The following is a 14291-nucleotide window of genomic DNA, read 5'->3' on the forward strand; positions in this document are numbered from 1 at the left end:
ATCGCCTCATACATACCCGCCGATTATTCCGACAAGTATTACACATACTTGACCATCCCAAGTGTTTCTCGGTTTTCCTCTGCTTCTATTACCAATTACACACGCGTCATAAATTTGTTTTACTATTGCCACTGACACATGCCCAAACCATCTCAACACACCTTAATTTAATCGCTTATATTTATCTAAGCCTAGCATTCTTTCCTTATATCACCATTCAAAAATGTATCATATAACGTTTTGCCGCACATCCGTCTGAGATAACGCTTTTTGACTATGTTCAGTTTACTTTCATCCTTCTTTTGCTTACTCCATGCTTCACTTCCATACATTAGGGTTTGAACCAAGATTTCATTGTCAGCCAACTGAGCTGAACTTTTGTTTTAACTATCATTCACTAATTTTAATAAAAGCCTGAAAAATGTATCATTTAAACACATTTGAAGTATTGTACGTAAATTTAATTCAATGTTTGTAAGAATAAAACTCTAAGATTAAATCTTCCATGACAATCTGAGACTCTTATAATTACTCACTTCAACTTATCTACCCATTATGTTTTATTTGAAAAGAATCTTTTGTCTTCGTCTTGTAAGGCTTGGGAAATCAAGACCGCCCCAGTATTATTTTAAAATAATAAGAAACTTGATCATTAACTTAATCAAAATATAAAAATAAATGAAGTTAATCCTTAAAATTGAAAGTATTAGTCAGTAAAAGCAGTTACATATATCGCTCACTCCTTTCTAGAACGTCATTTAAAAAAAATTGATTTTTCAGGAGAACGTTTTTTAAGTTTAAAAATATAATACAATGTATTAAAAATAAATATCAAGCCACTTATTCAACTTTTTATTGTGTAGCAGATCTTTTTAGGTAAAACCTGAAGGTATTTTCTCCATTTGAAAAATTTGTTTTCAAATGGAGAAAAAAAAACAATACCTTTTCTTCAAAATGCAAAAACAAAATTTTCTGCCCTGTAGCGGGTAAATATTAAGTTAAAAATATGCCTCTTTTGCTGGGATACAGTACATTTTCTGGGCATATCGAAAACATGCACAACTGAAAATTGACGATTTTTGATTTACGCCGTTCTTGAAAGGAGTGAGCGATATGTCACCTACAAAAATCTCTCAAGTTTAATATTGCGTTATGCGAAAGCTAGACCATTTCAAATATTATTATTATTTAGTACCATCTTAGTTTGCAAGTGAAAAGAAATATACATTACAGTAAGACCCTGTTTAACGCTGTTTTGGTATTGGATTTCTTGAAATTGTACACGGTGTTACTGTTCTCGGAAGTAGCGAAAGATTTTCTTGGTTCGATATTCTTCACCTTTGGTTTGTAGTCTCACGGTGTGTTTGTTATCACTTGAGTACATATCGTGGGTATACTGGCAAAAAACGTTATCTTTCAAATTCCTGATGGAGTAATCCCTTGAATTGCTTTTAAAAACCACATAAATATGACATTTCAAACTACTTAGAGTATTTTGCCAGTTTATAGGATGTTGAAAACTTTATGATACTACAACATTAAGTCAAAATTGCATATTATCGAGTTAAGGATTTTTGCCAGTACACCTATGATACGAGTATAAATATATTGTATTGTTTACTTTTAAAAATGAACTCGTTCGGTGATTGATTATCGGAACGCATTATTCTGAAAGGAAACAAATTATAAAATAATGAATGAATGCAGTGCTGAGACTAGCATTATCGATAAAATTATGAATGGTATTTACAACATTTTGAGTGTGTCCAAATACTTGTTCACAAAATCTGGATTATCTCCAATTGCAGGAGTTATTTTTATATTATTTTTTTTACAATATAAGAGTTTCTGCTTAATAAAAAGCTTCTTTATATCTCACCAATAGATGTCTCTAGTGAAGTTCTAGTGATTCAAGAACAAGGTTTCTAAATTGGTTCATATATATAGAACTTCCAAGAATTTAAGTAGTCTGGTTGTCAATAATGGGTAGAATTGGTGAATGTTACACGTGTGTAAAGTGATCACTTAAACCAACCTAAGACGGTCGTCAGCCCAGTAAATGCCCAGACTTCCATATTCTTCTTCATCTTTGATGAGATGTCAAAAAAAAAAAGAAAGGTATGTTGAGATTGTTTAGGCATGTGGAACGAATGGGTGAGGATAGAACGGTAAAACAAATTTATGAGGAGAATGAAGTTGAACAAAAGGAACAGAGGATGATCGAAAAAAACTTGATCAGGTATGTCAACTACTTGAAAGCGGTCTGGTCAGGAGTCGAAATAATGGGCGGATATGTATAAAGAAGTGCATGAATGTGGGAGAGGGGAAGAATGTTTGTAAAGACAGAATGGTGTGGCGTTCCATTCTCTCTACTTACCTCTGCGGGAAGCAATGGGATGGTCAATTAGTGAGTTAGTTACGTATCTTTCGCGTAAAGCGTGTTTTATTTCGTCATATTCTGTCATATTTCGAAAAATTAATGTGTTTCAAATACAAAATAAATATTTTTAAGTATCTTAACTTATACTTCGTAAAATAATCTTATTCCGATGTTATGACTGCCATTTCAGGGGTCAACTTCGTAGCTTTGTAAACATCGTTCATATTTCTTTTTTTTTTTTTTTTAATTAAATAATTTTGAATTATTTTTCAATACATTTAAAGTATATATCTGAAGCATATATATTTTTTTTAATTCTAAGTATTTTTAAGATTTTATCCAACTTCGTGTTGTAATAGTTGGTGTGTTTAGCTACCGTACTAAAGGTCCCGGGTTCGATTTTCAGAGGGGGGAGGGGTGAAAATAATTATAAATGATTTTACACTCTAATATTTGCATATTTAATGGACTGGTCCGTAAACTACAGGATTGATCACCTTGCCTTCATGTAAGTAACGATCAAGATAACGTTGCGTCAATACGATGCAGTGCCCTTTTCACCATTGGGTGCGGACAAGGATTAGAAGAAAGGAAGGCACTAGCTGCATTGATGTTTATTTTCTTGCCAAGCAAACTTTTACGTTTTGTTAGTTGGTCACTTTCTCCTGTACGACTACGATATAACTCACATATTTTAAAACCTCATTTACAGTCCTTTTACGGGCTTTTCCTTCGGGAATACTGAAGGATGGGATCAGAACGCAATGAATTACTTATGTCCTTTTTTTCCACTGAGCCAAAACCGTTAAAAGAATTTCCCAGGAAGAAATACTCGGTTCTGTCTTCTTGGAAAGTGTTGAGAAATAAACGATCGAGCCATTGTCAAACCCGGAAACTATTGTTAAAGGACCTCCATAAATTGATTCTCCGATAATTCTAAATTTTGTTGAACTTTCAAGTTGCAAAAAGGTTTTTTGGATATGTAAAAAATAACCTTTTTAAAGAATACGAGTAAAATATACTACTACTACTACTACTACCATCACGCCGTTTCCACACAGGGGTAGGCAGAAAGGATGGAACGCCACACTCTTTTATCCTGACATACATTCCTCGCCTCCTTCACCTATATATATATATATATATATATATATATATATATATATATATATATATATATATATATATATATATATATATATATATATATATATATATATATATATATATATATATATATATATATATATATATATATATATATATATATATATATATATATATATATATATATATATATATATATATATATATATATATATATATATATATATATATATATATATATATATATATATATATATATATATATATATATATATATATATATATATATATATATATATATATATATATATATATATATATATATATATATATATATATATATATATATATATATATATATATATATATATATATATATATATATATATATATATATATATATATATATATATATATTATATATATATATATATATATATATATATATATATATATATATATATATATATATATATATATATATATATATATATATATATATATATATATATATATATATATATATATATATATATAACGTGGTAATATTTTCCTTTTGAAAATTAAGTGTAAATAATATGTAAAGTGGGTGTATAATAATAAAATAAACAATGTGTTGCTTTGTAATTAAAGAAACGACAATAAAAGTTTATTCTTAATTAATCTTTACAATAATTTTTATATCTATCTGATTCTGACAGTTATTTTTTCCTATCGGATCTCTTTTGTTTAATTCTGTGCGACGCATGCGACATCTGTGGTAGAACTGTTTTATAATATGTAGGTACTTTTTGTAAGTACTTAATAAAATGTATAGGTAGGTACCTAGTTATTTTATTACATCTCCCCCCTTGGGGAAGAAAATTCATAGTAAAATTTTCACTCGTCCTCCGGATCATCTCCTTGAAGTGAAGGGACTGGTATAAGTTTAGTGATATGATAAAGGTTTGATTTTATTTTTTTGTGACCTGTATCAATTCTGTATATTGAGTTAGAAATTTTTTCAATAATTTTATAAGGTCCAATTTTTAGTTCATCCAATTTTTTTCTGTTTAGCTTGTTTCCATTTTCCACATACACCATGTCTCCTACGTTGAATTCGCAGCCTATTCTATTTTTGTCAAATAATGTTTTATTGTAATTATGTGATTTTATTGTATTTTCAAGCGCTATTTGCCTGTCTCTAATCCAGTCATTATTAGATTTTCCTTGTTTTAATTCGTTGGGTAAAATATTTACATCTGTACCATATAAAAGATAACTTGGGGAAAAGTCAGTGACTGAGTGATTAGTATTATTATATTTACTAACACATTCTTGAGCTATTGTGGTCCATGCTCTTCTTTTCCCTTTTTCATTTATTTTGCATCTGATTTTGTTCACCAATGTTTGATTCAGCCTTTCATTTAGGCCATTTGAGAATGGTGCATTTACTGCAGTGAAGATTATTGGGATCCGCTTGTCATTTAAGAATTCCTTGAATTCTTTCGAGTTTATTCCTGGGTATTGGTCGGTGAGAAGCATACCAATATCCTCGGTTTCTGTTATTTTCATGACTAGTTTTATAAAATCATTTGCATTCTGAGTTTTCGAGGTTAAAATAAATGCGTATCTTGTAAAATGATCCACTAAGAGATGTAGATATTTTTTTGTTGATCTTGAACCTCCTAAACCTCCAATTGTGTCTAAAGATATTATTTCAAAAGGCTTTGTGGCCGGGCCTAGATGAGACATAAATCCAAATTTCTTTTGTCCTCTTGATTTATTTTTAATACAAATTTCACAATTTCTACAAATTGTTTTTATGTTTTTCGTCAAATTTTTGGCTGCGTAATGTGGACTAATAGTCTTTTGCATTTGTCCAATTCCAATATGGCATAGGTTTTCATGTATGTCTTTTATGATTTCGATGCTAAACGGTTCTGAAAGAATTATTTTTTCTTTTTTCTTGACCTTTTTAAAATAGACATTGTTTTTTTCAATCCATTTGTTTTTTTTCTGTTGAATTCTTTCATTTTTATTCTGATCTCTTAAAATATCTTCTAATTTAACCAAATTTACAACTTTTAATTGTTCATCTGCATTTTCACTCGATTCTAATACTGGATTCCTGCTTAGACAATCTGCTTCTAAATTCTTCTTTCCTGGATTATATTTTATTTCAAATTCATATTGCGATAAATAATATGTTAAATCACCTAACTCTTCATCGGTCCTAGATTTCAGATTCATATTTTCCAAAGGTTTGTGATCTGAATAAACCGTAAATGATTTACCTATTAACCAGTATTGCCAGTATCTTACCGCTTCCTTAATTGCTAAACATTCTAAATATATTGCTTTTTTTTTCTTCTGAGCTTCATTTAGTTTTTTTGAAAAGTATGCCACTGGTTTTTCTCTACCATCGGGCTGCTTTTGTTTCAAAATGGCCCCAACACCTTCTAAAGAAGCATCGGTATAAATGTTGATTGGTAAATCCTGATCAAAAATTTCTAGAACGGGCTGTGAGCAAAGCATGCTTTTTGTTATTTCAAATGCTTTTTGGCATTTATCACACCAAATAAATTTTTGATTTTTCCTTAGTAAGTTATGCAATGGATCTAGTATTATTGCACTCTTTGGTATGTATTCATGGTAAAAGTTTATTTTCCCCAGAAATTGTCTTACATTTTTTATCGTTTTTGGAACAGGAAAATTCTTTATTGAAATCAAATTATCCTTTACTGGTTTTATTGAATTATTTTGAATTATATGACCTAGATATTTTACCAAGTCTGACGCAAATGCGCATTTTGTAAATTTTAACCTGAAACCTTCCGTTTCGATCGCTTCCAGCAACTGCGTTAGATGTTTAATGTGCTCAGCAAAAGTTTTAGAAAATATAAGAATATCATCTATGTAATTAACGGTGAAATCAGTAAGTTTATACTTTCTTAATATGTTACCTAGTATCCTTTGAAAAATTGCTGGTGAGGTCTTCAATCCAAATGGTAGGCAAGTCCATTGGAAATGCTTCTTGTGTAACAAATCCCGTCTTTTTTCTGTCTTCGATTCGTAAAGGAATAGACCAAAACGCTGAGTTTATATCTAGTGTTGAAAAAAATTTGCAATTCCTGGTCTTTATCATTAGGTCTTCAATTAAAGGAAATGGTTGGGCTTGAGGCACTACTATTTTATTCAAGTCTCTGAAATCTATACACAGTCTGGATTTTTTGTTTTCCTCTTTTTTAAATGCCAATGTAACAGGTGCAGCAAATGGACTGTAGGATTCTTCTATTAGCTTATTATCCAGTAATTTTGCAATTTGTTTTTCTATCTCCTTTTTATCTTCTACAGTACATCTGTAAGGCCTCTTACTGCAATATCTGTCTACTAGTAAGTCTATCCTCGCTTCGTATCCACTAACAGTGCCGATATCATATTTGTCTTTTGCAAAAACGGATTTATATTTGCAAATCAGTTCATTTATTTTAGATTTTTGAAATTGATTTAAATGATTTATTTTTATTTCAAAATCTTCTTCTTTTACATGTTCATTATAATTTATTTTGCATTCCTCGCTGTTATTATTTTCTGTATTTTTAAATTCACTATTTTTAATTTTATATTTTGTAGAAATTTTTTCTACTTTCTTTTTATTTTCATTTTTCAAGCATTGTCTCTGTGTTATTTTTAAGTCTTCATTTTGGATTAGTTTAAATTTTTTTATCATATCTAATCCTATCAAAAAATCATATTTGAAATTTTCTTCATCAATAATATATACATCAACGTTTTTTTCCAATTCAAATATTTTTATTTTCAAAGTCGTCAAACCGTTTGTCTTTTTAACACCATTAATTGTTACTAAATCTGCTTCATTCATATTGTTTCCTTTTCCTTTTAGTTTTAATAACTTAGAATTTATTAGAGAAACATTTGAACCTGAATCGTAAATTCCAAATATTTCAATTTGATCATTTAGTAATAGTTTGACATTTATTAATGGTGTTACTATTCGTTTTTTTGGTCGGTTTCGTTTAACTTAGCTTCTATAACTGAATTGTTTACATGTCTGATAGTATTTTTATTATTAAACTTATCGTCCTCCTTTGTTCTAAACCAGCACGTTACTTCAGGGTGATATCGAGTTCCCTTATTTAATTTTTCACAAATCTTACATGGACTTTTATCTTTAATTTTACCACTAGTTCTTAGATTTCCATATCTTCTTTGATCCGAAAACCTTTTTTTATTTACAATGTTTTCGTGTTTTTTTACTTCATTGAATAAATCGACTGTATCTTCTAATTTTTCTCTATCAATCTTATTAATTATAAATTCTGGTAAACCAGCCACAATAAGATCTACTAAGGTACCCATGTCGATCGTTCTTCTCATCTCCAACAAAAGTTTTTCCTTCCTTATGGCATAGTCTAACAAGGAACCGTCGTTATATTTAAAAGATAATGCAAACATTACATGGTTCCATCCCTTGTTTGTAAATGTTTTACAAAAGTTGTTTTTCCATACTATCCATTCTGAGTTCATGGAAAATTTTATCATCATCGAACTGTACCAATCTTCACAACTTTTATCCATAAACAATCTTAATATTTCAATTTTTTTCTCATCCGTTGTCACCTCAAAACGTGTACATTCTTTTTCAAAAATATCCACCCACTGGTTTGCATTAGGATTTTTGCTTGTAAATTTTTCAATGATGAACTTCTCTGAAATATCTTTTAAATTTTGATGTTTGCTTACCTGAGCATTTTGTATTAATTTTTCTAGTAAGTTTTCTAATGTTTGAGGAGCAGTATCCATTTTATTTTTATTTTGTTTCTTCATTTTTGATTAACAAAATTGTCGTTTTATAACGTGGTAATATTTTCCTTTTGAAAATTAAGTGTAAATAATATGTAAAGTGGGTGTATAATAATAAAATAAACAATGTGTTGCTTTGTAATTAAAGAAACGACAATAAAAGTTTATTCTTAATTAATCTTTACAATAATTTTTATATCTATCTGATTCTGACAGTTATTTTTTCCTATCGGATCTCTTTTGTTTAATTCTGTGCGACGCATGCGACATCTGTGGTAGAACTGTTTTATAATATGTAGGTACTTTTTGTAAGTACTTAATAAAATGTATAGGTAGGTACCTAGTTATTTTATTACATATATATATATATATATATATATATATATATATATATATATATATATATATACATATATATATATATATATATATATATATATATATATATATATATATATATATATATATATATATATATATATATATATACATATATATATATATAAATATATATATGTATATATATATATATATATATATATATATATATATATATTTATTCATATTTCTTTACTTTCTTTTTCTTCCTGGCTCCATCAAGGTTTACCAAGTAAAACTTTTTAATTTTCCTTAGTTCAACCTTACAATCCCTTCATTCTTCTATCTTCATTTTTAATGTGACTATAACTCTCCTCATAAATTGAACCTTGGGATGACATCTGATTTTTACAAAATTATTTTGGTAAATCATGTATTTTTATTGCTTGCTGTTGCAACTTTGAGTTTTTCAATATCCCAACCTTTTTTTCCGCGTTCTTGCACTACGTCATACCTTCAGTTATCATTAGTGGAAATTCTTTACCTTTCCTTTCGCTTCTTTCTCCTACTATTTCCGCACTTCCATTTACCCCTTTCATTTGATTTCCTCTTCCGATCCGACATTCCAAAGTTCCATTATGTATCTATGTATATTTGAACAGAAGGCAATACCCGGTTCCCGCAACCCTTTACCAAAAAAACGCTTATACCGAATAGAATTTGGTTTCTGAAAACCCAGCGTAGGAATGATTTTTTCAGCAAGATGTTTTTTTTCGCCCTTAGGATAGAGATTTTACGAAATGGTTGTAAGATCCTGATAATGCATATTTTATACACTTACACCAACTTTATTTTATAGTTCAGTAAAAAGCGGAATAAAACTTGGAATTGAATTGTTTTCGCTTGAAAATTGAGTCGCTTGAAAAATCAAGTGTCTACATTTAAAAAATGGAAGAAATATGACAAATTCGCGTTTTTTTATACGCACTTTACAAACTGCCTGAATTTTACCTCTTTATTTAAAATTATTATTTAGTAATCTACGCTAAACATCTCAAAAATAAATCTATTTCAATTAAAATCAAGCATTTATAAAAATGTATGTAATATTTAATGTAATGTTCCAATAACAAACCAGAAGAAAGTTCCGATAACAAAAAGAGTTGGACTACTTTTTTCTGTTAATGCCAACCGCATATAATAAAGCGCTCTAATTTAGCTTTTTTTAATAATTATCTATTAACTTCAACAAAACAAAACCTCCTAATTAGGATCTTTCTTCTCATTCTAACAGTTTTGGGGAAAAAATACTCTACGCTTCTATTTTTGGACTTATTGGATGTCAAAGTGGATTGGACTGCCTAGTTTATAAATAGATACGATGTCTTAAATTTATGATTCAACACGAGATTGTATACATTTGCTTCAACAAGATTTGGTATTGGAAAAGTATTGGATTCTAATATATGTGGTATATATTGGATTCAGCGGACTCTTCTATCTGGAGTGAAAGAGAAGTAAAAGTATTTTCATTCTCCAAATGTATGGATCAAGACTCCGTTAAGCGTGTATGAACTTGAGGTTGAACTCGAAAACAATACAAAAACGGTTAAATGGTCTCTAACGTCTCAAAATAAAATCATGTTAGTGCACAAATCACAAAAGTAAAAAAAATGTTAAAAACACTAATAAAATATTAGAAAATAACAACAGTTTAACAACCGCCGAAAACTCAAAATCTGCGAATAAAAAATGATTTATGGGCTTTCCCCACACGCGTTTATTGCTTTGTAAGTACCAAATGCCGACTTAAGTAAAGGATCTTTGTATTTTATTTCATTTTAGGACAAAGAAAAAAACGCACCGTCTGTATCCAAAGTTGTTTAAAGTTAATTTGTAACATTTCCTTCAAAACAGATTACGACCATTAGCTATGTTTTGAACCCGTAAATATCAGTATTATTTTTTATATTACAACGACATCTATCCACTACACAACAAAAGCAAAAAGGCCAAGAGATTAGAAGTTTATGACGTATTTTTTGTATACTAAATTGAAGGTAGCCGAAATGCACAAAAATGTGCACCCCGCCACCACACAAGGTTTCTGAAACGCACAAATATGTGCACACCGTACACAATGTGTTAATATTACACTAATTCTAGAAAAAACTTTTTTTAAATATTCATATCAATAACTTCCTATTAAAACCTAGGTAATGGCAGCCGGTTTTAAAAAGCCAAAGTTATCAGAAATTGTAGTCAAGTCAAATATACTAACACCAACACTCTCACCGTTTTTTCGTAATAATGTTCTGTAATAAAGGATTAACCCAAAAAGAATATTACGATATATTGAAATAAAAGACGTAAAATAAAATAAATATGAAAAATATAATTCAGTAAATGTTAAGGATACAAAAAATAGTCAGAATATTTTATAGAAATAAAAGATATGCCGGAAATTTAAAGAAATATTTATTTTCTACTTACATAGTTAGTTGACAATGGAAATGTATTAAAACTTACATTAACTTTGGCTGTATTAAATCAAATGATATGCATTTGGAGGACAACTAATCGAAAGTAGTTTAGGTAGAGAATAAAATATCATTTCATTATATATTTACAATTTAAACTAATTTCTTATACTTTAACTTAACTTATAAACAATTTACAATAATTTAACTTAAAGTATTTTAACATTATATATAACATATTATAGAAAATATTTCTTTATTAATAATTTATTTCTTGATTATATTACCTAACCTTACCTCATCTTACCTAAACATTCGCTATTTTCGAGAAAAACAGATATTTAAAAGTTAGTTGAAATCAGAATGTTGAAAACGTTTTTTTGATCACGTCATTCAAATAATATGTATACTTTTCATTGTAAGAAGTAGAATATAAATATTTACATATTTGTAAAAAAACCCTGATGTCAAATTGATCTGATTATCATCGTAACAAACTTTTTTTAGTTGGTAAAAATGTCTGAGGACTTGGGTATAAAACGCCGGGTTATTTATAAAATAACACTAAGTATTTCCAATTTACTTAACGAGTTTTAGAAAACAAAGCAATTTTAATGTTTTCAATGCGGAAATCAAAGATTTGGGAACTTTAAATGGAGTTGTTTTGAAATTTCCGAAGATAAACTTGAAACCGACGAAAATGTCTTTTGATAATTGGCCCTCAAAAATTGAATGGTTTTGTTCCGAAGAGAAAGAAGTAAATAATGATAGGTAAACAATACGCAGCTGTTTATTTTATGAATAGCGGTCATATTTTCTGATAAAATAAAGGAATGGTAATCGTTTGAATTATTTTAAATTTATCTAAACATTTTGAATTATTTAATTTTTCGCCATTGAAGGACGATTCTCTAAACAAATGTTTTTTTCTTTTTAAATTATAAGGGCGATCGTCACGTTTTTCTTTCTATCTACTTGAGTACATATTTCAATACCGAAAACGATATTATTTCAGTATTATTATGAAAAATTAATCCTTGATATCATGGAATGTTTTTCCATAACACAGCTAAATTTCAGGATTTTAATAAATAGTTGTCCATATTCAGATAAAAACAGTTCAAAATCTTATCTTTTGAAACCTAAAATAACAGAAATGGGTTCAAAACCTTCTTTAAAACATATATTATGATGAACAAAAAATACATACATTAGTTTTTCATATTAAAATAAATTTTCTGATGTACTAAAAACTTATACTTTATAACATTTTACATGCTTAATATAAAACATTTATGTAATTTTGGAAATGAAAACATTAACAAAAACTCATTATCGGAGTTGACGTTATAGGGGGTAAATGTTTGAAGTTTTATTTTAATTAAAAATGACTCATTTCCGTCATTTCCGCTGGTTAAAATATAAAAATACAATTTGAAATATTAAACCCCTTTAATTTTCCCTCCGATTACGCAAAACCTATCTCAACCTTATAGAGAGATTAACTATATATATATATATATATATATATATATATATATATATATATATATATATATATATATATATATATATAAATATATATATATATATATATATATATATATATATATATATATATATATATATATATATATATATATATATATATATATATATATATATATATATATATATATATATATATATATATATATATATATATATACATGCAATGAATCTTTCATAACTAAACACGGAAAAAACAAAAAAAAATGTTAACACATATGTAAATATCATACTTTATGATCCTGAAATACGTGTTTTACAACTAAACTGGCTTATACCTACACCAGTTGACATTCACACAGTTATCAATCTAACGGTGGACTTTTATACAAAATCGGTTAAATAATACTTAAAAAAGTAATCAGTACTTGGTTTTAATTTGTATATTCACACGATAAAGAACCTGGCGAGCATAAAGTCAGAACTTGGTTTGTAAAAATACTTAAAAATAAATAAATAAACTTGTAATAGAAACACACTTGTTTTTTTACCATTTGAGCTTATTTTATGACGACTAGTTTCGGAAGCTGTGCTTCCTTCTTTAGGTCTAAGTGTAAACTAAAACAAAATAAATAATTAACTGTTCTATAAATAAGGAGAAGGGTAAGTTAGGGGGAGGGGGGGGTTAGTAAAAAACAAGGGTTTTCTTTTACAATTTCATCATATCACCACGAAGTGAATGCCGAAACAATATATAAAATACAACGTAACAGACGTATCGTAGTCGTAAAGGAGAAAGTGACAAACCAACAAAACGTAAAATATAATTAAAATGTTACTTTGTTTTCAAATCACTAAAAAATATTTTATTATAACTTAATTATAATGTCTACCAGTTTCAAAGCTAACCACTTCTTTATCAAGACTGATTAAAGACTATTAATCAGTCTTGATAAAGAAGCGGTTAGCTTCTAAACCTGTAGATATTATAATTAATTTATAGTAAAAAAATTATAGTAATTTTAAAACAAAGTTACATTTTAATTATAAATGGAAAATCACAAAGTTAATGCTTCAAATATAAATTATAAAACGTAAAATGTTCAGGAAGGCCATGTAAGTCACTTTTGCTTAGCGAGAAAATAAACATCAATGCAGTTAGTCATTTTTAACAAGTCAATATATTATACTTCTAAGTTTAAAATTCTTTGGGATTTTTTCAGGTCCCCCAAAATTAAATAAAAAATCAAGGTAGACAGTTACATTCCAATTGGAAAAATCTTTTGTTCTCTGCTCCGCATACTGTTGTAATAGATTCGAGTGACAAAAATGCAAGCTTGGAATTTGAATAAATAATACTAATGATGAAAAAAATGTCGAATTACACCCGACATAGGACCTAAGAGAGAAAAAACGATTATTTTTATTAAAATTAAACACTTGAATATACCACTTGAATGAGTTTTATTTATATTTACGACTAGTTTCGAAAACGACAGATATTCTGGTACAATTTTGTACCAGAAGATGAAAACATCTGTCGTTTTCGAAACTAGTCGTAAATATAAATAAAACTCATTAAAATGGTATATTCAAGTGTTTCATTTTAATAAAATAATCATGTCATTCCACAAAGTTAATGCCGAATCAATAAATAATATTATGTAAAAAAACGATGTCGAATGAGATTCCACATTGGACCAGTAAGGGTT

Source organism: Brachycentrus maculatus, unplaced genomic scaffold, assembly GCF_059751285.1.
Source record: "Brachycentrus maculatus isolate JH-2025_06_01 unplaced genomic scaffold, ASM5975128v1 h1tg000299l, whole genome shotgun sequence".
Classification (NCBI taxonomy): Eukaryota; Metazoa; Arthropoda; class Insecta; order Trichoptera; family Brachycentridae; genus Brachycentrus; species Brachycentrus maculatus.